Source organism: Chinchilla lanigera, unplaced genomic scaffold, assembly GCF_000276665.1.
Source record: "Chinchilla lanigera isolate Chin_1 unplaced genomic scaffold, ChiLan1.0 scaffold00069, whole genome shotgun sequence".
Lineage (NCBI taxonomy): Eukaryota > Metazoa > Chordata > Mammalia > Rodentia > Chinchillidae > Chinchilla > Chinchilla lanigera.
In genome coordinates this window covers 393900-408302 of record NW_004955470.1, presented here as the reverse complement: position 1 = coordinate 408302, position 14403 = coordinate 393900, and the positions used below count along the sequence as shown (strand labels likewise).

The 14403-nt window shown below is 41.1% G+C and overlaps 1 pseudogene; it reads left to right on the top strand.

Moving 5' to 3' along the window:
- Positions 1–4515: 4515 nt before the first annotated feature.
- LOC102010988 lies at positions 4516–5029 on the top strand (annotated as a pseudogene).
- Positions 5030–14403: the final 9374 nt, after the last annotated feature.

Here is a 14403-nt window from a genome sequence, read left to right as displayed (position 1 = left end):
AAAAGTAATTTTTTCCATTTTTCCAACAGATCTTGTGTCTATAAGCGAGGATCATTCAGGACAGACTCAGAATGATCTGATCAGGGAAGTACTGCCTAAAACCAAGTCTTCTGTCACAGACAGTGAAAAGGAGAGCACTTATGAGTCTCATGAGATGGCTCACAAGGGAAATGCACTTGAAAAATAACAATAAAAAAGTGCAGCCTGAGGTACTGGATTGTAGATAAGGAATAAGATGCTCCTTAACCACATGGGAGAAAGTTTAAACCTACATGTCTACCACAGGCCAGGCATATATGGCTTTAAAAGCTGCAGATTAGACTAAAGTTTCCTCATGAGCGTTGTCTCAGCTTGGCTCCAGAGTAAGAACTGTGATTTTCTAGCTCCCAGCTCCTCAGGAACTATGGATGAAATCTGTCAGTGACTACAAGGACATTACAAAAAAGTGCAATTTCAGTATATTTATTTCAGTGGTGACATTCAGGAAAGAAAAATGGGCAAAAGAGCTACCTCTCAGGAACAATGAGAAGTCACAATGTTGTGATTCATTGCCCTTAAGGTATGAATCCTCTAAGCTCATGTTTGAAATTTTATGTTCATCCATAAATGATGACCTGCCCAACCTGGGACCGTGGTTGGAACATCCCCAGGCACATCTCAGTGGTGTGCCACACCAAGGTCTCTTTTACAAGGGAACCTGTGACTACAGGTCAGGAAGATGCCTGTCCGAGTTGCACAGAAACACACAAGGGCTGACATCCTATATTTGTCACTAAAAAAGTAATTAATTCTGGTCTTGCTCATCCAAGATGAAGACATTTCCAAATTTCACTAGCAGAATGGTCTTGGGAAGTTAAATGTGATCATCAACTTGTTTCACTGGCCGATGGCTAGGGCATTAATAGGGCTTACTCCAGGATGGGCCTGGACAAGCAGTTGCAGTAGGATCACAGAGTCTGTATCTGGTTCCTGGTCCCCGTCTTGCGTTGAGCCGTACCTCTACTCCTCTTCCCAGTTGCCATGCATTATGCAGCTTTATTACAACAGCTCCTCATACTCATGATGTTACCACTTGGAACCAGCAGCCATGGACTGACTTCTCTGAAGCTGTGAGTCAAATATTCCTCTCCTCCTTTAAGATGTCCATGTCAGCTGTTTTGTTCCAGCAATTGGGAAAGCTGATGAATATGCATGGAATCAGGTTCTTTCTGTATAAAGATGAATTATAATGTAAGAAATGTGATGGTTATTTTCCAACAGAGTGGGAGACAACTGAGAACAAGGACTGAGTACTGTGTGTCAGTTTTCTTGGGGGACATCCCCAGTCCTGAGTCACTTTACTACCAACTACCTTAAAAACAGAAACTGTGCCATGTCAGAAATTTACAACATAGGAAAAGCTTCAATCTTGGATGCATGCCATCCACCCAGGACCTCCAATCTCAGTCAAGTAACTCACATTCTGAATGTTCACCTCGTGGTTTGCGACCCTGGATGCCCAGTGCTTTCTTCACCCAACTCAGGATTTATCTATCAGGATGCCCTTTCCACAGGCTTCCTGAACTCTGACATCTTTCAACCTAAAATTTATAACAATTTTTTTATGAAAATAGATTTTAAAAAACAATAGCAAAAATACCAACATCACAGAGAAAAACAAAACAAAGCAAAAAGTTTAAAAATGATTCAGGGTTTCAAAACAAAATAATAGGAATTAACTGTGGTTGTTGTGTTACATATTGTTATCTTGAATGAAGTTGCTCACATTACCAGATGTAAGAATGCAAGATTGATGAAACCACTAACAAGAATAAAACAATAATTTAAAAAATTTTAATGCCTTAGTGCCTAAGGAAATTGACTTTAAAAGGCCACGGCCTTGTGGGACCTGGAAAAATGACTGATGCTATGACTTTGACTTAGCTACTTAAACACTCACATCACCTTCTGTTAAGTCATCATTTTTCTCTGGAAAGAATTTTCTATTTTGCCAATATTTGATTGTTCCAGTATGTAAAATTCCCTCTAATGATTTTATTATCCTTTTCTTCAAACTTTTAAAACAAATAGCATTTCTACTGCTGCCAAAAATGCTGTAACCTTTGAGTTCCCACTCCAAAAGTACTTCCATTTCTCAGGGCAAAAGGGTCTATGGGTGTTATTTTATTTACTTTCTTGTATCAGAGACACAGTACCAAACACCTACAAGTTAAGGAAGAGAAGTTTTGGCTCACAGGTTGTAGAAGTTTCAGCCCAGAGCCAGCAGGCTCCAAGGCAGGGCAGTAGGGCAGAGGAGAAACAGCTCATGGCATGGCAGGCAGGAAGCAAAGAGCAGTCAAGGGAGCAGGAGGGAGATACAGGCTTCCATACCACAGCCCTGTGACCACCTCCTCCAACCAGGCTTCACCTCCCCAATCACATTTAGCTTAAACTTTGCCATAGTGGACCATTCCAAGGATGAGGATCTGGTTCCCATGATCCAAATCATCCCAAACACCAAGCAGAGAGATTAGGGGGCATCTAGATATAAACCATGACAGCTCCACTCAGTGTCCCCATGAGCCACAGCACGGACAGAGTCAGAAGGACAAGGGAGCAAGCAGATACACTGCAACGCTTGTGTCTCCTTGAGAAATGAACTCACATGTAGTATCACTTCTGCTAATTATCCAAGTCATAGCTTGATTGCTATGAACACACAGGACAGTGACAAGAATCATTGCTCTGATATGCTCTGCACAAATACGTAGAAAGAGAATATCTTTTCATTTAATATTTTACAACAGAAAACTCTTCTTCACGTGTTTCATTTGTTTTTTATTCTTCACAGCGGATTGAACCCAGGATACTTACACTGAAGGAAATCCCAGATGTTTTGCATGTTTCTTTTTGAGACAGCAGACGGCTAAGTTGCCAAACTGGCCGGGTGAGTCTCTTCTGTACGAGTTTGTTCAGGGCACTTATCGTGAACAAATAAAGATTTTGTCAAAGACTTTTGCTACACAAATGAAAATAAGAATGTGACTTTTATTTTCCTTTGTAGTTTTATTTTTCCTGATGTTTTTTGATTTGCATACAATGAACCATCTCTGTTTCTGGAATGAAACCAAATTATCATGCAAGCCTTTAATGTATTATTAAGTTTATAAGAATTTAATGAAAACCTTCAGAGATTTGGTCCAATGTTTTATTTTGTTTTATTTTATTTTATTTTTTGTGGAGTCGCTATCTGATTTTGAGATCAAGGTGATTCCAGCTTTGCAGGATAATTCTGGAAGGATTCCTTCCCTTTCTACTTCATGGAACATTTAGAGGAGCATTTGTGTTAGCTCTTTAAAGATGTGGTAAACTTCATCAAACTTATTGGCAGTTTGGGTGCTTTCTGAATCACTGAGAAGAGTGGCTGCTCCATCCTGGAGATACCAAAAAAATGAAGGGGACTCGGTACCTGCAGTGTTTGGATCTAAAGGGAAATGTCTCCCATACCAGCTTGGTACACAGTACTCAGGTCTCTCTTTGTCCCAGATGGCCCATTCATATGCTGGCTTAGTCTGTGTGTTGGCTTAGATTATATTAGGATTCTCTTCTTTAGTCCTCTAGAGGAAAATTCACCACCCTCAATAAGTGACCTCACATTCAGTGTTGGTTCTCCCTATTTTTTTTTTTTTCTTATTTCACTTGCTTTTCTAAATATCAATATTTCTGGGCTTTTACATGGCTATGGACTTTTCCCTCCTCATTCTGTGCTTGCTTGTGTCTATCTACTTCTCCAGACTGCCGCATCCTTGCTGGTTTTTATTAAGCACCTATAGCAGCCTGTATGCCCTGGTGTCCTGAAGTCCCCAGGCTGATATCTCTTAGTCTACAGTGTCTCCAAGTATGGGGATAGAAAAAGTGCGGTGGTAAGCAGAAATGAGATTGAATGATTCAGGTGAGCCACTGGAGTTGTAAAGTCTTCTTTCATAATTTGTCCTTTTGTTTCAGGATCTAGTCTTTATTGTGATGTACCTTGCAGGTTCTGGTGATTACAAATCATGGAAATGCAATCTCTTCTTCCTTACTACATTCCTGGAGAGTAGTGCTGATAACTTACTGCATGATGATCAGGGAACCTCAGCATGGGGAAGATACAATATTAACTACACAAGCAGGGAACCTAAAAGCAACCAATCTTTGATTTTTGTAGGACTGAGCTATGTCTAGCAGGTTCTGTGCTATATGGAAAAATAACAAAAGAAGATGTGATGAGCATCAAAGTGAGGAAAACAACACCGTACTCAAAGGAAAATCTGACGGGTTTGGTCCTGTGCTCACAAGGGAGAAAAAACGAACTCCAAACAAATCTATAGCCATGTGATCTCATCCTGGACATCTGAGTCCCTGTGTCTGTGCAGTCACTGAGATGAGCCAGGCTTGCAGCTGAGCCCACCCCGCCCACCCTGCTGATTTGCATGTCCCAGAGCCAGGCCCTGAGGACTTCTTCATAGGCTGTCACACCCTGTGCAGGAGTCAGTCCCAGTCAGGACACAGCATGGACATGAGGGTCCCCGCTCAGCTCCTGGGGCTCCTGCTGCTCTCGCTGCCAGGTAAGGAAGGGCAGCCCTGGGGATTTCCTCAGCACTGTATGGTCAGAGCCTCCTGAATGTTTCCGGAAGTTCTTTTATAATGTGCTTAATTATGTAAATATTTGTTTTTTATTTCCACTGTCAGGTGGCAGATGTGACATCCAGTTGTCCCAGTCTCCATCTGTGTCTGCACCTTTAGGAGAGAAAGTCACCATCACTTGTCAAGCCAGCCAGGGTATTAGCAATAGTTTACACTGGTATCAGCAGAAACCCGGGCAAGTACCTAAACTCCTCATCCGTTATGCAACCACTGTGCAGTCTGGGGTCCCATCCAGGTTCAGCGGCAGTGGGTCTGGGACAGATTTCACTCTCAGCATCAGCAACCTGCAACCTGAGAATGTTGCAACTTATACTGTCAACAGGGTTACTATTGGCCTCCCACAGTGATACAAGCCATGACATAAACCTCCCAGAGAAACAGAAGTGTGAGGCTGAGCTGCCTCAGCCTCTCTTCCTATTACCTGCAGCTGATAGGAGTGTTTCTCAGGTGCATCCCTTAGTTGAAGGTCATTTCAACATCTTAGGGAAGTGGTCAGACAGAGTCCTTGCCCCTTAACACGTTTTCCTACTCCCCAGCTCCAGAAACACAGACATGATGATGCCTCTCCTAATTTATTAAAAGACACAAAGCATTACACTTTAGGAGTATGGATTAGAGCAAGACTGGACATTCATACAACAAAAGGCAAACACTGGTAGCTATTACAAACAGAAATATAAGATGAAATTCATAGAATGGACATTCAAATTCCTTTCCATGACCAGAAGTATGGTAGTGAAAGAGTCATCCAAAGAAACAAACAGAACACAGAATAGGCTGGACATGGTGGTGTTTGTCAATTATCACAGCAGTAGAGAGGCCAAGGCCACATTGTTGCCATAAATCCAAAGCTAGGCACGGACTACACAATGACTTCAAGGCCATACTAGGCTACACAGTGAGACCCTGTCTCAAAAGTAAAGCAGAACAAACAAAAGCACAGCAACAGCAACAAAAGTAGACTCCACAACAAATGATTCTCATTCTCCAAAAGATCAACAACACCCACAACATAAATTTCAAGCAGGTAATTACCATATAGGCAACCACGGTAAAATACTGATGGAAAAAGCAGATACTAAAAATACAACATCCTCTGGTGCTTCCTCAGAAGCCATAGCACCTCTGCCACTGATGTTATGACCCTGCAACTATGTGGTCCTCACATGTGACCTGAAAACTTAAGTGTGGGAGTGCTGATGCTCTCAGCAACCTACAGCACAAAGACACAGGGGATTCTCCACCCACATCTCTCCCTGATCTCGCCACAGAACCTGCTGAATCATCCTCCTTCAGCTCCAAGTCTCAGAGGCCTTTCCTTGAGCATTTCCATGGAAAATGATTTGAAAAGTAGTTCAAGGAAACCTAATTCCAGAAATTTTGGTACTTATAGGAATATGGCCTATGTAGTGACTTATTTGTCTGCCAGTATATACTACAGCTCAAAACTGTGTCAGGTAGGTAATAGTGCTGCAGTACTTTTATGTATGCTGTGAATTGTAGTCAGAAGGGTGAGGTTACAACAAGCAAGCGTCATGAAGGCACAGTGTCAAGGCAAAGTCAGAAGTGTACATGAAATGTGTAAGGATCATTTGAGAAGAGCACAACTTTGTTGACAAAAGAGAAACCAGAACAAAGCTAATGTGAATGTAGCAGTGTTTTCCATCTACACTAAATCTACCCAGGATATAAAAATCATCATCAGTGGGATTGTAAAAATGCAAAATTTCAGAATCACATTAGACCTCCTGAAAGACGATCTGCATTTTAGCATGTTAGTATGTGACCTATAGAAGGGTTAAGAGGCTGTGATTGGAAGTTTATTTCAGTTGACGAGATCCCTTTACAATCAATGAATCTATTGAAGGAGATTTCTATTGAAAACTACACATTAAAAAATGCACCTGTGTTATTCTTTTTTTGTTTATAACAAAATATTCAAAACTGAGTTAATCATAAAGAAAATAGATTTGTTTCACTCAGTTTTGGAGGTTCCAAGTTCAGGAGTGTGCAGGCCCATCTGCATGTCCCCTGGTAAGGACACAGCCATTGCTGTCAGAGCATGGCGTGTGAATAGGAAGGAAACCAGCTGTGTGCTGGGCTGGCCACGCCTGTAATGTGGCTTCACTTCATCACACCACCCTCTCATTGAGAGCAGCTCACTGTGTAAGATCAGCACTGATCCCTTCCAGAGGCAACACCTTCAATGTCTTGTGCCAGACTTCAGCACTTAATGGCTTTCTACCTCTTTAGTGTCTGCAGAGAGAACCCAGCATCCAGGCAGAAGTCCTGTTGAATAAGCCACATCCAAAACTTAGCGTCTCTTATCTCCAGTTTATTAATACAAAATGAAATTTGGAATACTTTACAATGACTCTCCTCACCTAAGGACAATCTACAGAAGTGTGTGTCAATAGAATGATCCAATATTTGCCCATGTGGGCATTTTGCTCATCTAGTAATTGACTATGAGAAGGTGGGGCTCCTAGAAATTGTTGCTCTTCAGTATTTGTCCCTGATCAATGAAAATCTGGACACAAAAACAAGAACCTGGTTGTACACGTGGCAGTGAGTTGTGCCACCATAGGTAAACCGTGAACAGAAGATGCAGGAACATGAAATACATGTTCAGTGTTCTCACGCATTGATTTTTGAGTGGCTGTTTATCAGCTGTTCTTCTGTGAACGTGGACCAACATAAAATTTCCACATCTACCCCTTTACATAAGTGTTTATTTGAAAGGTATAGACTTAGTGTAAATATTTCATAATCAATAAATGAGGATCTTGAAAAGGTAAAATTAATAATGAACAATATTTGTAGCATTTTGCCTACACATTAATAATATAAATATAGGCTCACCTATTTACTAGATATGTTATTGGGGACACATACACACATATGCATGCATTCATATCTGGGTTAAAATTTTAGGTGAACTCAAACATTTCTTTGTGTTTATGGACTATGTCGGGTAATGCAGACGTGTTTTTGCTTTGACATTTATCAGTAATTTGAGTTAGATGGACATTACACCACTGTGTTAGTCAAAGGTGTCGTGGAAGAGTGGAAATCACATAATGTAAACTTCAAGTGTCCTTGCTCATGGACCGTGTCACAGAGCAAGTCTAAAAAGGGACATATTGATTGCTCATGAATGGCAGGCCTAAGGGTTTAGAAAATTCACAATAACTAAATTCACTGTTCCTGGTAAATGGCATCATGGTGTTATGTTTAAGGTTGCAACAAATATTCATCAAGAGGAAATCTTTTTCCTTTGTTTTGGCTCATAGCGGTCACTGAGTGTCTTCCTATTGTCTCTCCCTCTCTGCGGGCTCCAATCTTTGTAATGTAAGTTGCGACCTCTCAGAATAGTTTCATCATGCCATGCAGATAATGACTGCAAACAGACATCCAAAGTTAGTACAAGCAAGGAGTAAATGAATTTCTCTGGAAAATAAGCCGGCTGACTCTACTGCCTTTAACCTGGTAAAGAGAATGCAATGATTGGAAAATGTCACCGGGGTCTTGGATTCCCAATTCAGAAATTATCAACTTTTAACTGAAAGCCAAATATAACAAGCTAATGTAACCACAATAGCAGACAGTGCCTGAAACCCATTTATGATTGTGGTATCTCATCAAACAACACAAAATGAGTGTGAGAATGCGTCAGAAGCAAGGACCTATTACGAGAAAGGGGATGGCTGTCATGGAGCAGGGAAAATACAGGTGTTTCTCCACACGTGGGCAAAAGAGGTGGAAGTGCACAACTGTGATAGCAGAGAAAGCTCTGCTTGTGTCTAGAAATTCCCTGGAGTCCTGGGCGTTCTTGGCTGGTACTATTATGGATTCATTGTTCGCTTTCATCCAGCAATAATTTTGCCCATTTTCCCAACAAACTTCCTGTCCATATTCAAAGATCACTCAGGACACACTCAGAACGATCTGATCAGGGAAGTATTGGCTAAAACCATTTCTTCTGTTACTTAGAGTGAAAAGGGGAGCATTTCTGAGTCTCGTGAGATGGCTCACAAGGAAAATGCACTTGAAAAACAACCCTCAGTCTAACAAAAAAGGAAGCAAGGCCTGTTCTCTCTGTTGTACACAAGGAATAAGGTGCTCCTCATCAAGATGGGAAAAAGTCTAAAACCTATGTGTTCGCCATAGGCCAGGCAAAGAGGACTTGAACACCAGCACTCAGACTAACGTTTCCTCACAAGCATCTCCCATCTCATATAGGACTGGCATGGTCTAGCTTCCAGTTCCCAAGGAACTATGCCTAAAATCTAGCTGTGTCTAGAAGGACAATGCCAAGCAGTATATTTTGTTATACCTGCACCAATAGTGACATTCAGGGAAAAAAAAATAGGCCAAAGAGCTATGTCTCTGTACTCAATAAAACATCACAGTGTCATGATAAATTTCCTTCTGGTGTGAATCCTCTACGATCATGTGTGAAAGCTTACATTCATCCATGAATCATCACCTGCCCAGCCTGAGACTATGGCTGGACCATTCCCAGGCATCTGGACACAGCTCACTCCTGAGCCACAGCTTGGCACTGTTTCTCCAGGGAGCCTGTGGTGCAGGTCAGGCAGCCACCTGCTACCTCCAGGTTTTTCTTAAAATTATGTGTATTGGTACATTTTAGATATATGCAGTGATCATATTCATCATAGGGAATCTGACCTTGTACATAATATACCTTGATATTTCTTTTTTTCTTCCATTCCCCTCCCCTCCTTTCAACCCCTCTTCCCTTCTTTATTTACAAAAATTTCTTTTCATTTTATCTTCTTTTCTCATTTTCTCTTTTTCCTCCCTTCCTTTCTCCCTCCTCCTTTAGTAATGTCCCTTTTCTTTTGAGCAATTTTCTCCCATTTCACCATATCCTTGCACAATTTCATTCTTATCTACGCTTTCTGTTTCTCACACTGGTGAGACAAGGTGATATTTACACATGTGTGAGTGATTTACTTCACTTACGGGCATGACCTCAAAGTCAAATTTTTTACACAGAAACACACATGTGTTGACAGCCCGTGTCTGTTGCACAAATGAAGTTTTGTTCTGCTCCTACTCATCCACGATGAAGACATTTCCAAATTCCCCTGCCAGGATGGTCTTGGTAGAACCTAATTCATCAACTTCGTTGCATAGGAGGCACCTACTGCATTGATCAAGCTCGCTTCAGGGTGTGCCTGGATGAGTGTTAGAGGCACAATCTTGGGTCTGTATCTGGTCCCTGGCCCGTGTCCTCCATTGTGCTGTTCCAAGTTCCTATGGATTATGCAGCTTTTTTCCACCAGCTCCACATACCATAATGTAAACACCTGGAGCCAGCTGCTATGCGCTGAATTCTCTGAAGCTGTGAGTCCAATATTCCTCTCCTCCTTTAAGAAGGGCATGTCAGGTGTTCTGTTCCAACAATGAGAAACCTGACAAATAGCCATGATATCAAATTCTTTCTACATATCGGTGAATTTCAGTGCCAAAAATGTGATGGTTATCTTCACCCATTGTGGGAGACAACTGAGAACAATGGCTGAGTACTGTGGGTCAGTTTTACTGGGGGACACCGCCAGTCCTGGTCACGCTGTATCACTTTACTTTACACTGTCTTATGAAAGGAAACTATGTGCCATGTGAGAAATATTCCACACAGGAAAGCTTCAATCTCAGATCAAGGTCAACCACCCATGACCTCCAAATTCAGTCAAGTACCTCACATCTGGAATGTCCGCCTCATGAGCTTCACCCTTGGATTCCCTGTGCTTTCTGCACACAGCTCAGGATCTCTCTCTCAGGACGCCCTATCCACAAATTTCCTCAACTCTGACATGCTTCAACCTGAAAATTTATAAAAATTGTCTTATTTGTTGTATCCATATGAAAACAGACATTTAAAAGGTTAGGCCCTTGTGAGATCCGGAAGCTCTAGACTAAAGTTAGAAACATTACTGCTGCTATGAGATTGACTTAGTTATTTAAACAGTCAAGTTACCTCCTGATAAGTCACCCCTGTCTCTGGGAAGAATTTTCCACACTGCCAGGATTTTATTTTTCTCCTCTGCATGCTTCCCTTTAATGCTTTTATTTATCCTTTTCTCCAACCTTCTTACCCAGCCTGACATTATCATGTGGAGACTGCTAGGCTTTCTGTGATATTCCCCATTTGTAAACACTAAAGTTTCCACCGTCTCTTGGGTGTGGCCTTCCCTAACACACAAAAGACACAATATCATCTATGTCATAAACCAGAAATACAGAATATGCTGAAATGTATGTATTTCTAGATGGAGCCACATGTTTTTCCATTCTAGCCAGAAGCTGCAGGATTTCAAATTCTCACAAGTTGTATTTCAACTGTCTGAATTCCAGTATAGACCAGCTGTGCTCCAGCTTCTCAACTTCCCCAGTCTGAGGAACCTCAGCATTTGTGTTATTTCTTCATTTTATTTCTGGATCATTCTGAATTGTAGATTTCATTCACTTAGGCATGTATTGTAAGTGCTGTCAATTGGTGTGTACTCCCACGACCTGCTGAACTCATTCATCTTATTCTTTTCCAAGTTATCAACATCCCAGTTCAGAATGGCCACCAGAGTAGCATTTGTCATTTCAGAATCAACAGAATTTATGCAATCTTTTTTACAGGACAAATGATGCATTCGTCAGCAGTTCCACCAGTAGGGAGGCTGAGGCAGGAGGATCGCAGCAAGTTTGATCCCAACTGGGCTACGTAGTGAGACCCTGTCTCAAAAGAAATATAAAAAAACAAAAGTAATCTGAAGGATTTGTGAGCTAAAGGAGAGAAAGAAGCTTTTGTCTGTTTTGATCCTGAGCCCCACAGTTATGCTTGGTGCTGCAGAATTTGCTTTTCTAGTACTCAATTTACAGCCTTGGGTACAGTTTTCAAAAGTAGACTTTTGTGCTCCTTCCACCAAAACATTTAATTTGCCCACTGTAGTTCTCACTTCAAACATCTGTCATGTTTTGAGTGTGCTGACCCTAACCCTAATCCAGGTATGATGTGCACATTAACCAGTTGTCTCTTCAGAAAAACCACCCCTTTGGCTGCTGTGATCTGCTGTCTTCTATCAGAGGAAATTACTAATACTGGCCCTTTGGGAACAACCTCACATTTCTGCTGGAAAGTAAGTAATGAACAGGAGGTATGACAAGGAGCTTACATTCCAGAGACCTACTGTACACAGGTAAAGGATTTGTTAATATGAAATTAACACATAACAGAATAGAGCACAGAGAGAGAAGGAAGTGGAACTTAGTTACCCAAAGTTAACATTGAATAAATATTTTCTTCATGTCTTCCAATCCAGAATTATTTCATTACTGTAATTTTATTTATTTTTTTTTTTTTTCCTCCGGTACCGGGAACCGAACTCACGACCTTGCACTTGCCAGGCAGGCGCTTTGCCGCTGAGCTAAATCCCCAGCCCCTCATTACTGTAATTTTAAAGGAAAATATAAATTTAGTTTTCTGCACACTGAAAATGAGTATTTGTGAGATGATCATTCAGTTTTAAGCATACATTTTATTAATGAGATTAGGAATATCCCCACTTTACTTTTCAGCTACCACAGCAAGTCCTGAGAAACATGAAAGAAATGAGTTTGCAAACTGATATCCCATTAAGGTTGAGTGGCAGTGGATTTGGGACACACTTAAATTGCACATGAATCAGCCACCCTGAGCCAGAAGACCTTGCAGCTTAGCACTGTCAACAGAGTAGCAGTTTGCCTCCTTCAGTGAAGCAAGAGATGAGGAAAGCCACGTGACACACAGCAGCCAGATACTAATAGCAAAGAACAGGAAAGACATTCAGTTGGGACAAGGATTAGGAAAACTCTTCATGGTTTATTGAAAACAATATTGTTCTACCATGTTAGAAATACAAGAGCAGAACAATCTTGTAACAATCAGAATCCATCTGTGATTTTACACTTGAAAATAAAACTTTGTCTTTTTCAACACACACACGTGTTCCTGAGCTACAGCCATTGCACACATTGTGCCTCTGTACTGAACCAGGAAGACCATCTGTGCCCCTTGATGTTGCTGTGCGTGACCCTCAAAGCCTCTACCAAGGTGAAGGTGCACGGGCTATCTTTTTCTTTAGTATTCTTTGCTAGCTAATGCTTAGCACATAAATTCACCAGGTCTCTTTGAGGTAACTCAACAGTTTTTTTATACTGCAAACAGTAGTATTCCTAAATGTTCATGTGAATGCTCACAGCAATCTTAAACTAACTAGCAGTGATTAAAAGCATGCTCTTCTTGCATAATTATTTGTTGGATTTTACAAGATGCATACATTTCCTTGATGATAACACTCTAAATAGATTCAATTATATGAGCTGTGAGCACAAAATATGGTACATGATTCAATTAAAATCATTCATTATAGCAAAAGACATATTGTCATTTATACCATTCAAATTATTCCCCTTTGCTTTGAACGTATCTGTACAATCATTCTTGCTACATTCTCAAGTATTTTTAGAAGTTTTTCATCATTTTCTTTAAAAGTATTGTCATGGCTGCCTCAGTGCTCTGAATTAATTGAAAACATTTATCGTTCATGTTAATTTTGACCTTGGGGAAGAGTCACAGGTTGCATTCCTCCAGATCCACCTGAAAAGGGAGATGAGGACACACTGTGATGGTATTACAGCCTGCTCATAAGCTGGCGGGCACTGCCAACAGCTGTCTCTGTATTTGCTACCAGGCCCTGTCAGACACTCATGAAGAAGACTTTCACAACTGCTTCCAAGTGTGGCAAGAACAATGGAACAGAATCACATGGGCTCAAAACTACAGTACTTTCAGTGTTGTGGGGGATTATGGGAATGTGTTTTTTACTCTCACAAATGTCTAAATTTATATGTTCACTGTATACTTGATCACATCTTATACCTAGGGTTGAAAGTGTAACAAAATTAGAGATTTAAAAACGTCACCACAAAGGAAAAAGTTATTGTACCTTACATATGAAATTAAATCCCCAATTACCCCAATGTGACAGAGCTGAGTCACAGTTACATTAGCACACTACACGGCCTTCAAGCCCCAGCCTTTAAAGTACCCCAGAAAATGAGGGATAATTGTGATACTGAGTTTCACTTTAGGTTTGCCCCTTTTCCCTTTACTATGTTGACAAACTACCCATATAAAGTGTGTGTGTGTGTGTGTGTGTGTGTGTGTGTTTCACACAGCTCCTTATCTTTCTAAGCAGAGCAGCACCTGGCTGACACAAGACTCAGGGACGGAACTTTTGCTGATCCTCCTCATGTCTTTTATATGTCGGGACAGTGAGAACAGCTCTGAGTGGAGCTGGACTGGACCCTAGAGTCCTGGGTTTTCAGAAACTTTTCCTGGTTTCATATTCTGGGCCTGTAGGTTTTGAACACTTTCCTTCTCAGATCCCCACCCCCATGGGCCAGGACAAGTGTGGGAGTTGGTGGTCTCTCTGTGGTCCCTAAGAGAAAATGGAGGGAGGATTTAGAAAATAAAGACAAGAGACGATATCCAGGGTCAGGTGGAGTTACCTCTTTCCTGATGAAGAAGATGACTGACTTCAACAGTAAGGGCATTTATTTTATACACTTGCAAAATAGTATCATGAGAGATAATGTTGCCTAGACTAACAACTGTAATTGTCCAACTAGGATACCTTTTTCAATACTGAGGTTGCTTGACTGCCTGAGGCACTC